The following is a 12,270-nucleotide window of genomic DNA, read 5'->3' on the forward strand; positions in this document are numbered from 1 at the left end:
AGTTGGAGCCGCATGCGGCAGGGCAGCGCCCGTGGCCACAAGGCAAGCGCCATGGAGACCCTGGGCCCAGCCCTGGGCGGCTCTCTTCACATGCTCAGAGGCCAAGGGGGCCTGAGCCCAAAGGAGGAGGAGGAGGAGGAGGCGCCCCAGGAGGAGGGAGGGCATGCCCCAAGCCAAGCTAAGGCCCTCATGTAAGTACCACTTGGCCCATGCTCCCTGGCCAGGGGCCCAAAGGAGGGCAAGGCGCCCAGAATGGAGGGCTCGGGGGCATTCCCAAATCCAAGCTAAAGGCACTCGGTTTTTTGTACCTGCTCCATGGCCAAGGAGACCAGCTGGCCTGACCCCAAGCCATCTCAAAATGGAGGACTTGGGCATGTCCAAATCAAAGCTAAAGACACCCATCTAAATATCAGTTTGTACATGCTCTATGGTCAGGTTGACCAGATGTCCTAACCCCAAAAGAGGGCAAGGCCTCTCAAAATGGAGGACTTTGGAAGGAGAAAACTGTTGGACATGCTCCTTGGCCAGGTTGACCTGCTGTCCTAACCTCAAGGCATCTCAAAATGGAGGACTTTAGAGGGAAAAAGTTGGGCTTTCTCAAATCAAAGCTAAAGACACTCATGTAAATATCATTTTGCACATGCTCCATGGCTAACGCCAGAAGGTGGCAAAGGCAGTATAAAATCCAGGACATTCAAGAAAAATAACAGTAGGGTATTCTAAAATCCCACCTGAAAACACTCATGTCAACATCAATTTGTGCATGCTCAGTGACCAGGGAAAACCCCAGATGTCCAATCCCAATGGAGAAGCCACCACAAAATGGAGGACTTGGGCATTCCCAAGTCAAGGCTAAATACACTGATGTAAATATCGATTTGTACATGCTCCATGGCAAGTCATCTCAGAATGTTGGACATTCAAGGAAAAGGAATGTTTCTGCATTCCCAAATCAAACCTCAAGACACCAATGCAAATAAAAAGTTTTGCATACTCAGTGTCCAGGGTGATGTGGTTGTGTTCCTTCAAGTCATTTTCACTTTATAGGGGTTTCTTCTTGCAAGAGTTGTTCAGAGGAGGTTTGCCATTGCCTTCCCCTGAGGCTGAGAGAATGTCACTTGCCCAAGGTCACCCAGCAGGCTTCCATGGCCAAGCTGGGATTTGATCCATGGTCTCCAGAGAGTCAAAAGTCCGACATTCAAACCACTGTGGCACGCTGGACAGGGTGACCAGATGTCCTCACCACAAAGGAGGACAAATGTAGGATATTCAAGAGAAAAATTGTAGGGCATTGTGAAATCAAAGCTAAAAACACTAATGCCAATATAAGTAATATAATAAAATTTGACATGCTCAGTGGCCAGGGTGACCAGATGTCCTAGCCACAAAGAAGGACAAGGCACCTCAACATGTAGGACATTCAAGAAAAATGTCACAGACATTCCAAAATCAAAGCTAAAAATACTCATGTAAATATAAATTGATTTCTTATGGTTTATTTACAGTTATATTGTGTGGCGTAGTGGTTTGACTCTGGTTTGACCAGGGTTTGAATCACTGCTCAGCCATGGAAAGCCACTGGGTGACCTTGGGCAAGTCACATTCTCTCAGCCTCAAGAGGATGGCAATAGCAAACCCTGTCTGAAGAAACCTGCCAAGAAAACCCCATGAGAGGTTCACCTTAGGGTTACCATGATTCAGAAACGACTTGAAGGCACACAGCAACAATATTGCATATACTGTATTTTACTATGTATTCATCTGCTCAGCCCTGAAACCCTGTGGGTGACCTTGGGCAACTCACATGCTCTCAGCTTCAGAGGAAGGCAATGGCAAGCCTCCTCTGAACAAATCTTGCCAAGAAAACCCCATGATAGATTTGCGGCGTTAGGGTTGCCATAAACTGGAAAGAACTTGAAGGCACACATTAAAGTATGTTTGCAAGAGTTACATTAATTTGGCATGTGGAGAAATGTTAACCATGTTAACCCAGAAGAAGGAAGCAAAATCCACACACAGATGACACCTTTATTAGGACTAATCACAATTTTACAACAGGGTGCAACCTTTTGAGTTGTTTTGTTTTTGTTTTCTTTTTAATTAACTAGCCCAATGATGTTTTCTGGAGAACTAAAAAGCTTGCACACTATTGTGGAAGTATACTGAATCCTAATAAAAGCATTGCCTGCTTTATAAGCTGACCTGGGGGCATTAATTTGCTCCCTATTGGAAACGACTTGAAGGCACACAACAGCACCATACTTTTTGCATGGAACGTATGCAAAAAGATAAATGGTATTAAAGATCCCCAGGAGGCTTCTTTGTACAAAATATTTCAAAGCATGACTCAGTTCTAGGTTTAAATCGGAGAGCAGTCAAGTTTTGACATTAATGCAGTTAGTTACAACAAAAATTAATTATGCTGTGCCTTGAGTTGGTCTCTCTCTATGTGTTTGAGAGGATACTTAAGATTCCCTGCTTGAGATCTTCAGGGCTGTTCTTTGTAATTAATGTTTTATTCAAGCCTCTTGTGTTTTCAGAGGTGGCTTAGGCAGCAAGAACAACAGCTGTGTTCCTGCAGTGAACACAGCTAGTCTGTAAGTGCAGCTGGATGCTTGATCTTTTTGTTGTTGTTATTTGCCTTTATGTTGACTTTGATTTATCATGACCTTATGAATGAGAGACCTCCAAGAGCTCCAGTCAACTGTCCTGGATCAGATCTTGCAAACTCAGGGCGGTGGCTTATTTGATTGAGTCAGTCCACTTGTTGTCTTCTTTTCCTGCTACCTTCCACCACTGTACCAAGCATTATCACCTTTCCAAGTGAGTCACTTTGGTCCAAAACACACTGCAGAAATAATCCAGTTTGAGACTGCTTTAACTGCCCTGACTCAATGAGAATCTTTGGAATTGCAGTTTATTGTGGCATCGGAGCTCCCAGAAATAGTACAGGAATACCTGTTTAACCTAAACAAATATAAGTCTCCAGGACCAGATGAACTACATCCAAGGGTATTAAAAGAACTGGTAAAGGTAATATCGGAGCCATTGGCAATAATCTTTGAGAACTCCTGGAGAACAGGAGAAGTCCCAGCAGACTGGAGGAGGGCGAACATTGTCCCCATCTTCAAAAAGGGAAAAAAAAGAGGATCCCAACAATTATCGCCCAGTTAGTCTGACATCAATACCAGGAAAGATTGTAGAGCTGATCATTAAAAAGAGAGTCTGTGAACATCTAGAAAGCAATGCCATAATCACAAAAAGTCAACATGGGTTTCAGAGAAAGAAGTCTTGCCAGACAAACCTGATCTTTTTCTTTGATAAAATTACCAGCTTGGTAGATGAAGGGAATGCTGTGGATATAGTATATCTTGATTTCAGTAAGGCCTTTGACAAGGTTTCCCATGACATTCTTGCAAACAAGCTTGTAAAATGTGGGCTAGACAAAGTAACTGTTAAATGGATCTGTAATTGGTTTTCTGGCCGAACCCAAAGGGTGCTCAACAATGGCTCCTTTTCATCCTGGACAGAAGTGACCAGTGGGGTCTCACAGGGCTCTGTCTTGGGCCCAGTGCTATTCAAGATCTTTATCGATGACTTGGAGGACAAAATTGGGGGCATACTTATCAAATCTGCAAATGACACCAAATTAGGAGGAGTAGCTAATACCCTCAAAGACAGGATCAAGACTCAAAATGACCTGAACAGACTAGAAAACTGGGCCAAAGCTAACAAAATGAGCTGTTTCTCCATGTTGTGTCCTTTCAGTGGCCTTCTTTCTGGAATACAGATTATACATCAGGTAAGTCAGATGTTATGGTATTCCAATTTCTTTTAGAGCAAACAATAATTTTGCATGTTCTACACAATCCAAGGTTTTGCTGTAATATATAAAGCACAAGTTTATTTTCTTCTAAAATTTGCTGGTGGTTCCATTATCCAACCTATGTTTCCAATACGTTTCCTAGCAGTTCTTCTTTTTTTGAATCCAGCGTGAGCGTCTGGCTTTTCTTGCTCCAGTTATGGTAAAAGTCTTTCTTGTAAGATCTTGAGTTTCACTTTGCTTACATGGGAGATCAGTGCAATAGTCTCATGATTACTGCAGTCCCTGTTATGTCCTTTCTTGGGGATCCAGTGTATATAGAGCAATGTACTGTATATTGAAGTCACTATATCTAAAGGCATTTCACTTCCCATCGAGAGTGATTCCATCCAAGACCTAGAGTTTCTATAGGAAAATTCTTGGTTATGTAGTTATTCAAAATGTATACTCTGATCAACTGGGTTTACAAATATAAAAGATCAAAACTATTAATAAAATGGTAGTTGGATAAAAAAGAAATGTTAAAAATTGACTCCACTAGGGAGAAAAAAATGGGCCTGAAGCCTTCTTAGGGCCAAAACAGAAGGCCGTATAGAGGCAGCTTGACTCTGCCCTTTTGAGCGCCGGATTGGGCCTGATCTGGGTTTTTTCTGGCACAAAAAGAAGTAACTCTTAATTTAGCAGCGCTGGATTAAGCCTTTGTGCCTAGTTCATCTTATTCATTTTGAGAAATACAGTATAGGGCCCATTCCAACTCTGATTTTATGGTACGTTTGGCCCCCATATCCATGGATTTTTTAAAATCCATGGACTGAACCATCCATGGTTTTAAAATATTTTCAAAAATATATAAATTCCTATAAACAAACCTCGATTTTGCTGTTTTATTTAAGTAACACAATTTCACTGAGCCATTGTATTTAATGTGACTATGGATTTTGGTATCCAGGGTTAGGTTTAATTAACTTGAGTTGTTTTATGTTTTTCACTTCAAGCTGTGTGCAGATTATTAGAATCAACTCAGACAGCACAAACTTCACGTTGCTTGATGCCACCTCAGGGTTTGTGCCAGACATAAACTGGTGGTTTATTTTATTCCTAATAACTAGAATGTATTCTGTTGTGGTCTTTCATAAACATCAACATGAAAACATAGTGCATGTTCTCAGCAAAAGTTAAAAACATTATTTCCAGTCAAATGTTTACATTCCATTGATTTCAGTGAAAGAGTTCAGCACTTGCTGAAACCTCTTTCTGTAGTATTAATGAGACTTCAAGGTGTTTTGTAGCCCATTGTGCTGGAATAAAAATATAGATGTATCTACAGCTTCATATGCATGTAGGTCATAGCTTCAAATACATCTTCATGGTAACATATTTTGTACATGTGTGTGTCTTCATGTCACCTATTAATTTATGGCAACCCCAAGGTTTTCTTAGGCAAGGAATACTCAGAGGTGGTTTTGCCAGTTCCTTCTTCTGAAATACAGCATACAACACCAAGTATTCATTCGTAATCTCCCATCTAAATACTAACCAGGGATGACCCTGTTTAGTTTCCAAGATCAGGCAGGATCTGGTGCCTTTAGGTTAATTCTTGTATTTATTAGTAAATAGTTGTCTTGTTTTAAATGCAGCTGCTGCAGTGAAGCCACATTATACATTATATATACAGTCTGTTACCGAACAACACTCACAATCTACACACAAGTTTGTAGCAAGTACCAAAATGCTTTCAAGAAGCCACATTATATGACACTAACACATCTCTACCTCCAGCTCTAATTCAGAGTAAAGACTATATTTTTCACTAATACAACAAGATGGTATCTATTGAGCATTATTTATTTAGTGGAAGAGCCTGCATTTCTCATTTGTAGGTGTAAAGACAACCATGATGAGTCAGAATATATTGTCATAATACTTTGTAAAGCTCAATATTAATTTTGTTGCACTGTATTTAATTTTGTAAATGTGCTATATTTACTAGAAAAATTGGAGATAATTCTTGCAGCAGATGCTATAAATTTTTATTGCTGATGGAATTTTAATGCTGTTCTTGTAGTCAAGGATTGTAAATATCTTAGGGTGGTTTATTGTAATGTTATTTTCCCCTTGTTAACTGCTTTGAAGGACCTTGTTTTTGGACTAAAAGTGGTATACACATTGAATAAATAGCAATTACAGAATAATCACCCAATTTAATCTTTGCTGAAATTATTGATTCCACACACATCCCAGCCTCTTGCTTTTATTTACCTTCTGAGTGCAGTTCAATACAACCAAAATTTAAAGCACTTATGCAGGAATACATGTCGAGTCTCCATTCTCTGAAATGCTTGAGACCAGAAGTGTTTGGAATTTCAGAAGTTTTTTTTTTTATTTTGGAATATTTGCATATACATAATGAGATATCTTGGAGATAGGACCCAAGTCTATGCATCAAATTCATTTATGTTTTGTATACACCTTATATACATAGCCTGAAGGTAATTTTATATATCATATTTCTAATAATTCTGTGCATGAAATGATGTTTGTGTACAATGAACTATCAGAAAGCAAAGATGTTACTATCTCAACCACCGATGTGCACAATTTTGGATTTTGGAATATTTTGAATTTTGGAATTCTGGATAAAGGAAACTCAAACTGTATTTCCCAAACTGAGACCCCTTGTTCATAGTATATGTTACTCAGCTATTAATCCCCATTCAGTGGAATTCATGTTTTACGTAGAAATCCATATGGAAACTACTTGTCCAGGTTCCTGAAAATGGAGTTAGCCTTTACTAGCTGCATCTCAACATTTTAAAGCAATGAACATGTGTGTGTTTCTGTGAATGCACACTTTCATTTTCATCCTCATTTATGGAACTCAGTATGGATATAATTTCCTCCCCTCATATTTTATCCTTATAACCCCCATGAGTCAGGTTAGACTGCAAGATGGCACCAGGTCAACAGGTAAATTCTATGTTGAATGTGTATCTGCCCTTTACTAGTTCCTATTGGATAATGTTATATTATACTTATTCACTAGATGCCACTTTACTTAGGGCCTGAACAGGCAGGCCAAAGTAAAGCTGCTTCGTGTCACTTTGGAGGTATGCTGTTTAAATGATGGATGCATCCTAAGAGGCTGGAAGCTGCCCCAAAGCCATGCTCCAGTGCTAAGGACTGGAGCACAGCTTTGGTGCAGCTTCTGGCCTCTTAAGATGTGTGTGTCATTTAAGCACCATACCTTCAAAGTGACCTGAAGCAGCTTTATTTTGGTCTGTCTGTTCAGGCCCTCAGTTGCATCTGAGTGAAATCAGGGGGTTCCTGTTGCAGTCTTAAAAGAAAAAAAACCTCACTCCAGGTTTGAAAAAAATGCTGTTAAGGGGGACAGCTCCCAGAATCATTTGTTCTGTGTTAAACTTGTAGCATATACAGTCAGCCCTCTTTATCCACGGATTTTTTATCCACAGATTAAAGCATCCACAGCTTGAAAATATTTAAAACATATATGAATTTCAATGGGCAAACCTTGATTTTTCCATTTGAGATAAAGATACCATTTTACTATGCCATTGTATATAATGGGACTTGAGCATCCACTGATTTTGGTATCCACGGGGGGGGGGGGGTCCTGGGACCAAATCACAGCAGATACCCAGGACCCTACTGTATTTAATAATACCCAAGTAGTAAAACCTACAGAATTGTATCCAGAGCTTGGAAAAGTTACCTTCCTGAATTAAATTCCCAAAATTCCCTAGGTACAATGGCCACCAGCTATCCTGGATGTGTGGATTTTGGGAGTTATAGTTCAATAATTATTTTTTCCCATGCTTTCATTGTAGCCAACTGTGTCATGCCACTAGTACACACTATCTATCATTTCCAGAAATGCCATTTTCAACTTTGCTCAAGTGTGAGATCCAGTACTTTGATTCCATACGGACAAGTGCTCTTGACTGCTTATGATACTAGTGCTGCTAGACCTTGCACAATTGCTATCAGGAACATGGCAGGAACCACCAGAACCACCATATCATGGGTGGGTATACATTGATCAGAATACTCCAGGCTACTCCCAGAGTATTCTGATTCCAAAGCTGCCCTAATTCTCCCCCATTACCTATGCACTCCTGAGCAACACTGGGCAGTTGTCTGCGCATATGTCCCACTGTGCCACCTGGCACGAATCATTCTCTCTGAGGTAAAAAAAAACAAGGTGCCCACCATCAAGCACATGGCTAGGTGCCTCATTATGATCTCAGAGGGAATGACTCGCATGCATGGTGATGAAGCCAGGTGACACATGAAACAGTTGCTTGATGTTGCTCCAGAGTTCTCTGGATTTTCCTGGAATGGACAAAGGAAAATCCAGAGCAAAAAGTAAAATTTAAGGGAGGGATGGACTGGATTCGATGAGAAATATTGGCCTTATGTTGTGAAAACAGTCCACAGTCAAGTCAGAACTTTGGTTCTATATTGTGAAGATAGGGCACTATAAGGGCAGGGGGAAACCAGTTCATTTGGCCCATGCAGACACATCTTTCTGCCAGTATTCTGTTGGGGACAATCCCTCTACTGTAAGTCATTGGTGAAAAGATATCAAAATCAACAGACAGTCTAGCCAAGAAGAAAATGTCATCCCAACTATAAATTTAGTGTTGGCTGTGCATTAATATATCATTCATAAATTCTCCAAATGAGGAACAATTGTTGCAGCTCTTTTAGCCATGGTTTACCTGATTTATTGACTCTGCAGTAGTTAAGAACATGTCTGATGACTCTAAGGAGGACAATCAACCATCACCACTCGAGATGAATGGAATCTAATCTCTGTGAGAGTTTGCAGCTCCTTATCCTATTTAATTTTATTTTTACAATAACATATAACAAGAAATAACTTATCAGCTATGCTTTCCTAATTCACAAAAGTCTGATAATTAGTTTTATTTTTAGAACATTTGCAAAAGCAAGCCTGTGCCTCATATGCTAATACCCAGTCAGAAAAATAATCTGAATGAGATATTTCTGAATGAGAGAACTGCCTGCTGAAGTGATTTTGGTGATTTTGAAGTCAGAATAATAATAATAATAATAAATTTTATTTTTACCCCGCCTTTCCATAGTTATGATCAAGGCGGCTTACAAAATTTAAAACATTACAGTACAAGATAAAAATTCAGTATAAAAGTTAAAAGCATTACTACAAGGAACAGGAACAGGAAATCAATAAAATACACATGTGAAGGGCAAAGAGAAGGAGAGATTAATTTACAATGGTCCGGGGTCGAAAGGGGGAAAAAAAATAAGGGGCAAGAAAATAAACAATTTAACTAAGGTGGGAAGGCCAACCGAAATAGATACGTTTTCAGATTTTTCTTGAAAATATCTAGTGAGGCGGCAGAGCGAAGCTCTACGGGGAGCTTGTTCCAAAGTGAAGGGGCAGCGATGGCAAAAGCCCTCTGTGAGGTCCATGCAAAGTTTGACCTAGGGACCTCCAACAAATTTGTCCCGGATGTTCTGAGTGTGCGGGGCGGATTATATGGGGAGAGACGGTCCTCCAAGTACCCTGGGCCCAAGCCATTTAGGGCTTTATAGGTCAAAACCAACACCTTGTATTGAGCTCGGAAGCGAATAGGCAGCCAGTGAAGGTCTTTTAAAATAGGTGTTATATGGTCCGACCTGGAACTGCCAGCGACCAGTCTAGCTGCCATATTCTGCACCATTTGCAGCTTCCGGGTTTGGTACAAGGGTTGCCCCATGTAGAGCGCATTGCAGAAATCTAATTGAGAGGTTACCAAAGCATGTACAACAGATTCAAGGTCCTTACGGTCCAGGTAGGGACGCAACTGTCGTATCAGCCGAAGCTGATAACAAGCACTCCTGACTGTCGCATCCACCTGAGAAGTCAGCTGGAGCGACGAATCAAGGAGCACTCCCAAGCTGCGCACCGAGTCCTTCAGGGGGAGCGTGACCCCATTCAGGACCGGATGACAGATCTCGCCACCCGAAACCGGGGAACCTATCACCAGTACTTCCGTTTTCCCTGGATTCACACTGAGTTTGTTCTCCCTCATCCAGCCCATTACCGACGCCAAGCAGGCATCTAGAGGAGAGATGCCATCTTTAGTTACTGCATCAGTCGGAGACATAGAGAAGACTATCTGGGTGTCATCAGCGTACTGATAACACCGCGCCCCGTGTCTCCGGATGATCTCTCCCAGCGGCTTCATGTAAATGTTAAATAGCATAGGGGACAAGATCGCTCCCTGAGGGACACCAGATATCAGGGCCCTCCTATCGGAGCGACAGTCCCCCAGCTCCACCATCTGGGATCTGCCCGAGAGGTAGGAACGGAACCACTGCAAAGCAATGCCCCCAATTCCCAACTCCCTCAGGCGTCCCAGAAGGATACCATGGTCGATGGTATCGAAGGCCGCTGAGATGTCCAAGAGCACTAACAGGGACATGCTCCCCCTGTCCATGCCCAGACGGAGATCATCAACTAAGGCGACCATGGCAGTCTCAACTCCATAGCCCGCCCGGAAGCCGGTTTGAAATGGGTCTAGAAAATCGGTGTCATCCAAGATCGATTGAAGCTGGAAAGCGACTGCTCTCTCGATCACCTTCCCCAAAAAAGGCAGCAGCGAGATGGGCCGATAGTTATTATGAATCAGGGGGTCTAAGGAGGGCTTCTTTAGCAGGGGTTTGACCACTACTAATTTTAATTTAGATGGAAACTGACCCTCACTTAGAGATGTATTAATTATGCGATGCAACATAATTCGCACCACATCTCCCCCCTGAGCTGTCAGCCATGAGGGACAGGGATCATGGGAGCAAGTCGTCCTCCTAACACTTCGAAGGATCTTGTCCACTTGTACTAACAAACTCAAAGTGATCCAGTATAACAGGGGCCACGGACGCTTTGGACACCTCTCTTACAGATTTGCACAAATACTGGCGTCGAGATCAGCCCTTATCCGAGAGATTTTATCCGCAAAGAACTAGATGGAGTTTCTGCATGTATGTGAAACACTACTGCAATGCACTGAATGTCATGCTGCCTTTGAAGATTAGGCAAAAATTTGGGTGGGTACCAAATGTAGCCAATCTGTTATTAATTTAGCTATTTAAAGAGCCAGTGGTGTAGTGGTTTCAGTAATAAATCATGACCAGGGATCAAATTCTTGCTCAGCCAAGGAAACCCATTGGTTGTCACACTCTCTCAGCCTCTCTCAGCCTCAGAGGAAGGCACCTATAAATCCCCTCTGAACAAATCTTGCCAAGAAAATCCAATAATAGGTTCACCTTGGAGTTTCCATAAATGGAAACAACTTGAAGACACACAACAAGAAATTTAAAGAGCTTGCATTGAACCTGAGACACTCACTAGATACTGTCTTGTGTATTCCACACACTAGAGATGACACAAAAGACAAGACTGTCACTGTAGTAGCACCTCAGTTGTGGAATCCCCAGTATGTAGACTCAAGTCAGTTGACTCACCCAAGTGCTTCAGTGACTTGTCTTGGACACAACTTGACAGTAAATGACACAGTGACTGAGCTCGACCCATGACTTGTACATTTTTAGAAACTGATTTGGTGGCATCATTCACTTCAAGCACCCTCAGAGTGCAGGGAATGTTTCCCAGAGGGGAACAGCAAATAGGGTAGGATCCTTCTAAAGCGTTTGAAAATTTTTAGAAGGCACCTCTGATGTGCAGTGGAGACAGGCTGGCAAGCAGACCTCAACCCCCACCTCAAGCCCATTGCCTAATATATTTGTTGTCCTGCCCAAGAAACACACCTCATGTTCTTCTTTTTTTTTCTATTAAAAGTTATCTCCTAGACTTGAGACTCAACTTGTGACTTGAAGGTAGAGATTTGAGACTTGGAGTAAAAGACATGACTACACCACTGGGAATCTCACCCCACCCCAGTTACACTTGCTCTCCCTGCTGAGCTGTCCAAAAGAAGTCCATCTGTCCATTTTACTGCCTGATTTGAGGCAAAATTTGAAAACAATTTTATTCCAATTTGTACTATTAAGAGATGGCTTTGCCTGATGTAATTCCTTCCTGCTACTGTCATTTTACCACATCTGACTGTTGTTTTAAATTATTTGATTGCTGTGTTTGATTGCTAGGTTTTCTGCATTTGAATGCTGTTTACTGTGTTTGATCTGTGAGAAGTTACAGCTCTTTCAAAAAGAAATGGGCCACCACAACATCTGATAGCCCTGATGCATAACCTTATTTCTGGACAGAGGCTACTGTCAGGACAATTATGGAATGACAGAATGGTTTCCCGTTGGAAAGGCAGGGGTAAAGGCAGACAGTACTGTATTTTACCACCGTATTTGAATAATTTATATGCAGAACAAATCATATGGAAAGCAGGATTGGATACAGAAGAAGGAGGCATGAAAACTGGAGGAAGAAA

Source organism: Sceloporus occidentalis, unplaced genomic scaffold, assembly GCF_023333645.1.
Source record: "Sceloporus occidentalis isolate IW3139 unplaced genomic scaffold, rSceOcc1.0.p SCAF_2, whole genome shotgun sequence".
NCBI lineage: Eukaryota > Metazoa > Chordata > Lepidosauria > Squamata > Phrynosomatidae > Sceloporus > Sceloporus occidentalis.